This window comes from Monodon monoceros, unplaced genomic scaffold (genome assembly GCF_005190385.1).
Source record: "Monodon monoceros isolate NGI ecotype Baffin Bay Population unplaced genomic scaffold, NGI_Narwhal_1 Super_Scaffold_16, whole genome shotgun sequence".
Classification (NCBI taxonomy): Eukaryota; Metazoa; Chordata; class Mammalia; order Artiodactyla; family Monodontidae; genus Monodon; species Monodon monoceros.
Window position 1 is genome coordinate 81,623,791 of NW_021703772.1, and position 11,906 is coordinate 81,635,696.

Sequence of the window (11,906 nt, forward strand, 5' to 3'; positions counted from 1 at the left end):
TAACATTAACAATGATCTGTAGGAACTTAGCAATTCAAATTTAAATTCTTAAATGTGGCTGCGTATGAACTGCTGTACTGTCCAACCTTAAAGGGTAAGTTTCTAGAAAACAGGTGTCACACCAGACAAATATCTGCTATGGCAGCCAGCACATGGCAGGTAACTAAACATTGCTACTTTACCTGGTAACAATGAAAAACAAAAACAGGCACTGTGGTGGGTTCTAGACCTCCTGGGTTCAAATCTTGACTCTAACCCTTTCTAGTTATATAGTCTTGGACAAGATATTAAATCTCTTTTTGTTTATGCTTCCTTATCTGTAAAATCCTCATTTCATAGGAATGTTGTGAGTGTTAACATATATTATAGGAAGAGTGTTTAGCACAGTGCCTGAGGCATAAGGAATGGTTAATAAATGCTAGCTATTTTAATTTTTATCCCCAAATCCTAACTCTGGATGTTAAGGATCATGTCTACTGTACCTCCTACTACTCCCTTGCACAGACCTCACGACATTTTATTTCCCACAAATGTCTTGTTCAACAACTCTAACCCTAATCATCACCCTAAAATCAATATTGCCTGGTTCACTTCAAAACACAAACTAGAAATAAATACCTGGAACCACCTCTTTTGTCTTATCCATTCTTACTTTCCTTTTCCTTTAAGGCAGCCTGGAGCAGAATTTGTAAGCAGAGGACCTAAGTTTGGGCAGATCATTTAGCCTCTCTGACTATCCATTTTCTCATCTGTTAAGAGATGATAATACCTGCTGGAGTGGATACTTGAAGTTTGTCTCTCCACCATGCTTTCCTGCTATTTCTGCTAACTGTATACCAATTTTCCTTTTGACAACTCACCCGTTCGACAGCTTTAGAGGTGGGCCTAACTGCCAAAGCCAGTCTGCATAGCCCCCTATCCCTCTGTCCACAGTGATGGATACTTAATCAGATCAGGATGGATACTTAATCAGATCAGGACCACTGACACTCAAAACTGTCAGTGACGCCAAGTGTGGAGCTGACAATGAAGCCAATTCAGGGGATAAGAACTGCGAGCCTCAGATTAGTCTTTCTAGAGACCATTCTATCCTATAAACCACAATATCTCCTTTTAGCCTAAGCTTGTGTGTGTGGAGTGGGGAGGGAGGGGAGGGGGAGGGGAGGGCAGAAAGGGCAAGTGTTCTTCAGCTAAATGAGTCTTAACTCCTATCAACCATGTAAGTATTATCTCTACTGTTTCTAAGATGAACTGAGATAATAAATATAAAAATCTTGGATAAACGTAAAAGAGTATGCAAATGTTAATTGTTAAAAATTGTAATAACACAAGCCCAATTTCTTCACAAAGTATACTATCCTTGTAATAGTTATAACTTATTTTCACAAAAATCAAAGTACCTTATTAAAAATCTGGACATGATGGATAGTATTTGTGAATATATATTTTGCATAAAAAATATAAGAATGCCCAATTGTCCAAATTATTCCAGGTCATGCATGTGACAGCAGCTCAGACAGCTTCCTTATCTACCAGATTTAAAAGGTTAGGCTAGTACACCCCAAATCTCTATTTTACCCTTTGATATTTAAAGTTGTATGCTCCATAAACCTGTTTGAATCCTTTTGAAAATATGTATTCTGTACTAATTACTTACAAGTGAATTTTATCAGACTTAATTAGTAAAGTCTAGAGTAGTACAATTATTTTATTATTTATAAGTAAAACACAAATTAAAGAGAAATTGAAAAATGGTACCTAGTCCCTATAAAAGCTGATTTTATAAATGTATAAAATAAAATACTCTGAATTCAGAATAAAAATTAGAAATAAATGATATCCCAAGTGACCTCAAAGGGTATAAAAAGGCATTTGTTTTCTTAAATAGATCCATCTCTTCATGTCTACAGGATTAATATGACTGACAATTCTTTTCTTTCTGGCTAAAGCAAAAGTAAACTTTAGCTCAACTCCTGTTTAATTTCTCAGAAACGAAATAAGTGCAATTGAAATAAATGCTGCTTTACAGTATTTGCTTCATCTGATATCTCCGAGGTCTTATCTCTAGATTACGCTCCTTTAGGTAAAGGATCAGATAATCAGGTAATAAGGATGACTTTGGTCTCATCTTCCATTATCAATACCTAATGATAACAATGAATATAATAATGAGAAAATCATGAGCATGAATGTATACATTTTTTTCATGATGGAAAATATCCAATACAAAATGAAAAAAAAAAAACTGGGCTGTAATGGCATTTTTTTAAAGAAAGAAAATGATGAGATAAGAATGCTATTCTTTAATTAAAAACAAGTTATAATATCAGGGTCACTGGTAAAAGTTTAATACCAATTAAAAATAGTATTAGATAATTAGTCAGGAAACATAATAAAATGCTTAAATTCCAGTCCAACAAAACCAACAACTTTTCTTAATAAACTGGACTATGAAGAATGTGGTATTTTAATAAATATACTTTAAGTCACTTTTGTCCTTCAAAATGGTTATCTTCGGAGGCTGTAAACAAGCCCAGAAATGCCAGAATTGTGAAAATATTTCTGGAATTTCTCTTTTGTAATTGCATCTACAGTTAACTTTTGTACGACACAAGATCCTTTGTTGTTTCTGACCCCAAAAGGCATACATAACTTTTGACCCACTAAGCTTAGTTTGACATGACATTTAGTTGGCTTAAGAATTCACATTAAACTAGTAATGTGCATGCAAAATAGTATGTTAAGGAACAAAAGCAATTCCATAAATATTTTGTGCAAAGGCAGTATCCATGGAGTAAGTCTACAGTTTCCAAAAGTGCTTCTGAGAGTCAAAAAATAATAAAGATTTTAAAATGTTGTCGCCGTCCCTATAACTATGTCTTAAATTAAGAATAAAATAGCAGTCTGAATATGCAGACATAAACTATCAAATTTCAGATTGTGAGAATAAATTTTTTTAAAATTGCAGCTTCTAAAAATTAATTCAATCTAACAAACATTTATTGAATGTATTCTATTTATCTATAGGAGTGCTATAGGTACAATAGAAAACAGCAAGATAAGTAATATACAGGCCAGGTGTTCAGAGCAATTATAAGCTAAGTGGAAGAGAAAGTTACGTACAATAACCAGTACAACATTCTACTTCAGTTCTAGACTTAAACATTCTAAATAAAGCTAAAATCTTAGTTATATAAGCTAATTTACATTCAAACGTTTTAGTCCATAGTTTCTCATGTCATTCCTTTTACCACTAGCATTGTGTACCATTATAAATACATATCACATCACATTGTATAAATTTATTTATCCTCAGCTGGTCTATGAGCTCCTCCACATGAACTAGAGGTCATGGCACAACATCTACTGTAACGTGCATGAACAACAACTGTGTGAATCATAAGGCAGGAAGTTAAATTACTGAAAGAAAGGCGAAGCGGTATGAGAAAGTCAGAAAAGGAATGGTTTTAATTCCCACTGGAGAAAGCTTCAAAAACAAGGGAGCATTTAAAGAAAACTGAGATCTTAATATACAGAAACATAACAAGAGAGGATTATGGGCAGATGGAACAGGAAAAGTTTGCAAAACTATGAAGGTAAGGAAGGTACTGGGTATGCTTTACAATATTCATAATCCAGTATCACTGGAATTCCAAGCTTTTGTGATTGATTAATAGATGTATTAACTATAGGAGGGGTACTGGGAATAACACTTAGACAAATTAGCAGCAATCTGAGTGGGTCATCTTTCCCAGACCTGTACTATCGGGGGACCAACAGTACACGTCTATCAAAATGGTGTCACAAAAAATGGCCTTTGAAAATCTACTCTTATGTCTGAACACAATTCAGATGTCTATATTATTTTAGAATAATGTAGAGCACTCCTTACCAAATGGCATTTCATGGAATAATGCACTCTTAGAGAAATGCGAACATTTGCAGAACCCAGTTCAATTCAGTATATTTTCCCGAATAATTTGACCATGGAACATTTCTGTCATAAAATTCCTGTTAACATCTCAGTTTAGAAAATATTATTGTAATATCCCTATTTTTAATATATAAGGTATCACTATACTTTAACTTAAAATTTGAGTCATCAAATGGGTCTATTTCATGCATTATGATGTTATAGTACTACTGGGAACAACTGCTAAATATCCACCAATTTGGTAGCAAACAGAGGGTATGAGACAGTATCATAATAAGAAATTATCAATATAAATTTACTTCATCTTATATACCCAAACCTACATGGATTATTTAATAGTTTATGGTGAATTAATCATAGGCTACAGTGAAATTTAGTCAGATAAACATAAGGTTTGATTTAGCTATACCTCCTTAAAAAATATAAAGAAACTGGAAACAAGATGAATGTCTACAAATAGGGGAATAGTTAAAAAAAATTTGGTACCTCCATACTACACAATATTGCAGTCATTAAAAAACTAAATTAGAGCTATTTCTACAAAGCACTGTAGAGTGAGAAATGCAAGGTGCGGGTGTGTGTGTGTGTGTGTGTGTGTGTGTGTGTGTGTGTGTGTGCGTAATCCCATCCTTTAAAGCAATGAACAATTCCTCTCTCTATATATGTCTATATATATATGTGTATACACATTGAGTATATGGAGGATATATTTAGATTAAGAAAAAAGACTGCATAAAAATATGATAATAATTTTACTGGTATATAAAATAAGATCTAAGAAAATGAAGAATATTAAAACCTAGAGAAATTACATCAAAGTTGATTAAAACTAATACAATAAATCTTTCCTATTTGATTTCTTTGATGAATTCCCATTAATTATAGTAGGGGCTGGGGCAGGTGAGATGTACATTTCGTAGCATGAGTTATATATTCTTTCATGGTTTGATTCCTACTTTTCTCACATTCCCAGTATATACTCTACATTCCAGCTATAGTAAACAACCTAGCATTTACTGGGATACTCTGTGCTACTTCATAATTCTGTGCCTTTGTACACACCGTGTCCACTGCCCGAAATGTCCTTTTTTTTTGCTTCTCTGCATGTTGAACTCTTAAAAAGTTTATGTGTAAGACTTAGTCAAACAAATATTAAAAATGCAACCTGTTGTATAATAAGCATTGAGTAAGTATTACAGGAATTCAAAGTCCTGACTGGAGTAGTCAGGAAAAGCTAGTAAATGAATTAGGTCTTGAAAGATTAGCACTTTAACAGAAGTGAGGAGAGAGGGTACAGGCATACCTCGGAGATACTGTAGGTTCAGTTCCAGAACACTGCAATAAAGCAAATATTATTCTCAAAAAGCAACTCACACAAATTTTTTGGTTTCCCAGTGCATATAAAAGTTATGTTTACCCTCTACTGTTGTCTATTAATTGTGCAATAGCATTATGTCTAAAAAACGGTGTACATACCTTAATTAAAAAACTTTATTGCTAAAAAATGCTAACAAACATCTGAGCCTTCAGTGAGTCATAATCTTTTCCCTGGTGGAAGGTCCTGCCTCGATGTTGATGGCTGCTGACTGATCAGGGTGGTGGGTGCTGAAGGCTGGGGTGGCTGTGGGAATTTCTTAAAATAAGACAACAGTGACGTTTGGTGCATTGATTGACTCTTGCTCTCACAATTTCTCTGTAGCATGCAATGTTGTTTGATAGCATTTTACCCATACCCACAGCGGGACTTCTTTCAAAACTGGACTCAATCCTCTCAAACCCTGCTGCTGCTTTATCAGCTAAGTTACTGTCATTTCAACAATCTTCACAGCATCTTCATTAAGAGTAGATTCCACCTCAAGAAACCACTTTCTTTGCTTATCCTTAAGAAGCAACTCCTCACCCATTCAAGTTTTATCATGAGATTGTAGCAATTCAGCCACATCTTCAGCCTCCACTTCTAATTTTAGTTTTTTGCTGTTTCCACCACATCCACAGTTACTTTCTCCACTGAAATCTTGAACCCCTCAAAGTCATCCATGAGGGTTGCAATCGATTTTTTGTAAACTGCTATTTATGTTGATATTTTGACCTCTTGCCATGAATCACAAATGTTCTTAATGGCATTTGGAATGGTGAATCCTTTCCAGAAGGTTTGCAATTTACTTTGCCCAGATCCATCAGAGGAATCACTATCTATGGCAGCTATAGCCTTATTAAACGTATTTCTTAAAGAATAGGGCTTGAAAGTTGAAATTACTCCTTGATCCATGGACTGCAGAATGGATGTTGTGTTAGCAGGTATGAAAACAACATGAATCTCATTGTACATCTCCATCAAAGCTCTTGGGTGACAGGTACATTGTTAATGAGCAGTAATATTTCAAAAGGAATCTCTTTTCTGAGCAGTAGGTCTCATCAGTGGGCTTAAAATATTCAGTAAACCATGTTGTCAACAGATGTGCTGTCTCCCAGGCTTTGTTGTTCCATTTATAGAGCACAGGCAGAGCAGATTTAGCATAATTCTTAAGAGCCCTAGGATTTTCAGAATGGTAAATGATCACTGGCTTCAACTTAAAGTCACTAGCTGCATTAGCCCCAACAAGAGAGACAGCCTATCCTTTGATGCTTTGAAGCCAGGCACTGAATTCTCCTCTCTACCTATGAAAGTCCTAGATGGCATCTTCTTCCAACATAGGGCTATACTGAAAATCTGTTGTATAGTGTACCAATCTTCATTATCTTTTTTTTTTAACATCTTTATTGGAGTATAATTGCTTTACAATGGTGTGTTAGTTTCTGCTGTATAACAAAGTGAAGCAGCTATACATATACATATACATATATCCCCATAGCTCCTCCCTCTTGCGTCTCCCTCCCATCCTCCCTATCCCACCCTTCTAGGTGATCACAAAGCGCCAAGCTGATCTCCCTGTGCTATGAGGCTGCTTCCCACTAGCTATCTATTTTACATTTGGTAGTATATATAAATCCACGCCACTCTCTCACTTCATCCCAGCTTACCATTCCACCTCCCCGTGTCCTCAAGTCCATTCTCAACGTCTGCATCTTTATTCCTGTCCTGCCCCTAGGTTCTTCATAACCATTTTTTTTTTTTTTTTTAGATTCCATATATATGTGTTAGCATACAGTATTTGTTTTTCTCTTTCTTAACCTTCATTATCTTGGCTAGATCTTCTGGGTAACTTGCTGCTGCTTCTACATCAGCACGTGCTGCTTTACCTTGCACTTTGATGCTATGGAGATGGCTTCTTTTCTTAAACCTCATGAACCAACCTCTGCTAACTTTAAACTTTTTTTTTTGCAGCGTCCTCAACTCTCTCAGCCTTCACAGAAATGAAGAGCATTAAGGCCTTACTCTGGATTAGGCTTTGGCTTAAGAGAATGTTGTGGCTGGTTTGATCTTCTATCCAAGACCACTAAAACTTTCTATCAGCAATAAGGCTGTTTTGCTTTCTTGTCATTCATATGTTCACTGGACTCACACTTTTAATTTCCTTTAAGAACTCTTCCTTTGCATTCGCAACTTGGCTAACTGTCTGGCACAAGAGGCCTAGCTTTCAACCTGTTTTAACTTTCTACATGCCTTGCTCACTGAGCTTAATAATTTCTAGCTTTTGATTTAAAGGGAGAGATGTGCAACTCTTCCTTTCACTTGAACACTTAGGGGCCACTGTAGGGTTATTAGTTGGGCTAATTTCAATATTGTTTTGTCTCAGGGAACAGGGAGACCCAAGGAGAGGGAGAGAGATGGGGGAACAGCCAGTTAGTGAAGCAGTCAGAACACACACAATACTGGTTGAGTTCCATATCTTATATGGGTGTGGTTCCTGGTGCCCCAAAACAATTACACCAGTAACATCAAAGATCACTGATTACAGATCACCATAACAAATACAATAATAATTAAAAAGTTTGAAATATTGCAAGAATTACTACCGAAACTCGACACAGAGACATGAAGTGAGCAAATGCTGTTGGAAAAATGGCGCCAAAAGACTTGCTTAACGCAGGGTTGCCACAAACGTTCAATATGTAAAAAATGCAATATCTGTGAAGTAAGTGCAATAAAGCAAAGTCCAATAAAATGAGGTATGCCTATATTACAAAGCGGGGAGAAAGGACAAAAGCCAAGATATATAGGTGGTATACAGTACATGACATCTTTAGGAGGGTATGTGGTAAATACTTATGGATGGGTAGATGGATTTATCAGAGGATGAATACAGGGAAACAGCAAGCTATAAGATGGGAAGGTTGGAATATGGCCAGATAACTTAGACTCTAAAATATGAAGCAGGGCTTCCCTGATGGCTCAGTGGTTAAGAATCTGCCTGCCAATGCAGGGGACATGGGTTCCATCCCTGGTCTGGGAAGATCCCACATGCTGTGGAGCAACTAAGCCAGTGCGCCACAACTACTGAACCCGAGTTCTAGAGCCCGTGAGCCACAATTACATAAGCCTGTGTGCCTAGAGCCCATGCTCCGCAACAAGAGAAGCCACCGCAATGAGAAGCCCGCGCACCACAACGAAGAGTAGCCCCCCGCTCTCCACAACTAGAGAAAGCCCGTGCACAGCAACAAAGACCCAACGCAGCCAAAAATAAATAAATCAATAAATAAGAAGCAAAGGCACCTAAAATCTATCCTGAATACCCAGGCTCTTCAAATAGGAGAATGCAAACCTCATGTGACATTAGAAGGCCCAGAATAAATATAAAGCATCTTTCTGGCTCATCAATTTTATTTGAAAATTTGCAGAATTAAGTAATTTAAATTTTAATTTAAAACACTATTTTAAAACATTTATTTAAATTTAATACATTATTTTTATATTAAAACAAACAGATGTACTATGGAGTGGGATGTAAAATTTGTGCAAATTTTTAAGATAAAACAGGAAACTTCCAAGAAATACTGAGCTTGTGGTGAGCTATGCTACCAGATCCTAGGGGGTGCTCTCATTTACATCCTTTCCTGGCAGTGGAAATATAGTCATTAAAGCAATTTGAGCAAGGTAGTAACAGGACTGAAGTGATGATTTACTTGTATTAATCTAGCAGCAGGATGCAGGCTGGCCTAGAAATGGGGGAGAAGATTAGAAATCTGTATCCTAGCTAAAGAACTATTGGAACTATTGCAACAGTCCAGAATAGCAGCTATTAGAATGGAAAGAAACTTGACAAGCTCTATTAAGGAACTTAGTATTTCAACTAATATAGCAACCTTGCAGTATATTAGAATTGACTGAATGATACTAGACCTTCTTGATGTTGAGAGGCAGTTTACTGTTGGTTAAGTACCAACTCTGGTGCCAGAATTCTTAGGGTTAAATTTCAGCGCAGGCACTTACATGCTGTATAAGTTTTGTACAAACTGTTCTGTATCTCTACTTCCTCATCTGTGTAATGGGACTAATGACAGTACTACCTACTTCACTGTATTGCTGTGAGGACTAAATGAGTTAATACATGTAAAGCACCTAGAACAGTGCCTGGCACAGTAAACACTATTTAAGTGTTAGCTGCCACAATTACTTTAAAAAAAAACTATTTATATTAACCCTCATTTTTCCTGAGATTTTAAGTTCCAAGGAACTAGGGAGATCTACAGTGTGAGTATATCTTCTCTAATTCTGTGATGGCTCTGGAAAAATCCCTGAGTCCTAGAATATCAGCCCAGAGATCAATGAGGGCTTTAAAAACATTATAGGTTGAGCCAGTTCATCAGTACATTTTATACCCTGTTGCCCCTTCATTACCATTAAAAATATTACCATCAAATTCTCTTATAAATTTGATAACGTATTTTAAAAATGTCCACAGCAAGTGTTTTTGGCATCTAGTAAGACTAAATTTATTTGATAGAAGATAATTGTTGATACTAAAAAATGGAGAAAAATGTATATCTGTCTTCTCAGAATGGGCAAACTCAATGATTTGCTATATGTTATGGTATGTTATAGTGCACTGGTAGGTTTTATTAGGTTGGGCCACATAAAATTGTCATATTTAATCATTTTTGACTTACAAAAATGACATTTTCATATGGTTCAGCTTCATATTACCTTAAACGTACTTTGGACAAATAATATATACTTTTATTTTTCTTAAGCAAATTCTACACTTTTCTTTGTTTGTTAAAATAAGCATGAAATGGGACTTCCCTGGTGGTGCAGTGGTTAAGAATCCGCCTGCCAGTGCAGGGCCATGGGTTCGAGCCCTAGTCTGGGAAGATCCCACATGCCACGGAGCAACTAAGCCCGTGTGCCACAACTACTAAGCCTGCGCTCTAGAGCCCACGAGCCACAACTACTAAGCCTGCGTGCCACAACTACTGAAGTCCAGGCGCCTAGAGCCTGTGCTCTGCAACAAGAGAAGCCACCGCAATGAGAAGCCCATGCACCGCAACAGGAGTAGCTCCCCCTTGCAGCAACTAGAGAAAGCCCACATGCAGCAATGAAGACCCAACACAGCCAAAAACAAAACAAAACAAAACAAAAAAACACAGAATGATTTGAACAAAATCACTCTTATGTAAGATACCAGTCTGGAACTTGCAAAACTCCTCTGTCTTGACCTTTAACCTCTGATTCCTCCCCTAGTTTCTGCAGTGCTGTTGTGAGCAGGCTGGCCTTAGAGATATCTCCCTACCAACTTTGCATGTATTAGTCACCAAATGCCTTGCCTTTGTTCTTAATATTGCTTTTTAAAAAATTATTATTGAACTATAGTTGATTTACAATATTGTGTTAGTTTTAGGTGTACAGCAAAGTGATTCAGTTATATATATATATATATATATATATACACACACACATATTTTTCAGATCATTTTCCATTATAGATTATTACAAGATATTGAATATAGTTCCCTGTGTTATACAGTAAATCACTGTTGCTTATCTATTTTACATAGAGTAGTGTGTATCTGTTAGTTCCATGCTCCTAATTTATCCCCCCCTTTCCCCTTTGGTATGATATCACTTATATGTGGAATCTAAAAAAAATACAAATGAATCTATATACAAAACAGAAACAGACTCATAGACTTAGAAACAAACTCATGGGATATTGCTTGGAAAGATTTTCTAGAATGGTAACATTATTCTTCAGAAACTGAAAGGTTTTTGACTATACTAATGAATGAAAAACCAAATTGTTGACTTTCCACTGAATGCCTTTTGTAATGTTTTGGGGGATATGCTAAAATTCAGAAGGTCATACTTATTAAAATCAGTAGCAGCTCTAATTATTTGGCTGGCCATCTGCAATCTGGCCATGTGCAATCATTGTTTCATTCTCTGAGACCAACTAAAAGTATAAATAGTATCTTCAGACTTAATTTTAGTTTTGAATAGCTCTTGTAATACAGCCATAGTATTCATAACAATACATAAAATAATATAAAGACACATTATTAGCATATGTTTTACTGTGATACTTTCATTTTTAGTTTTAAAAGAGTAAGATGAAATGTACCCCAGCTCTTAAAAACCAGACAAACAAAAAACAAACTAGAACTGCTTTAATTCCTGGATATCAAAAGAATCCAATCTAAGTTATACATCTATATGAAGTTAAATGGACTTGATAAAAATTTAAGTGTCTTTATTAGCAATAGCTATTTATAAACAGCAAGAAACTTGGAGAAAATATTGCCCCAGACTGCTCTGCATGTTTAGTTAGCTTTAAAGGTTAAAGGGCTCTCTGATGGGAGAGGGAGGACTTCACCCTGGATTACTCCAAAAGGAAAATTTTAGAATTAGTAGCAAGACATAGCTAGAAAGCAGAGATTAACTTGGAACAATGTAGAACCTCATAATACTATGAGCAAAGCTCAAATCCAAGCGAATTCCTACCAGCATTTCCCCACCTCCAATTTATTCTTTATGTGATAGAGTAATTTTTTTCCAAAATATAAATCTGAGCATAACATCTGCCAGTTAAAAACC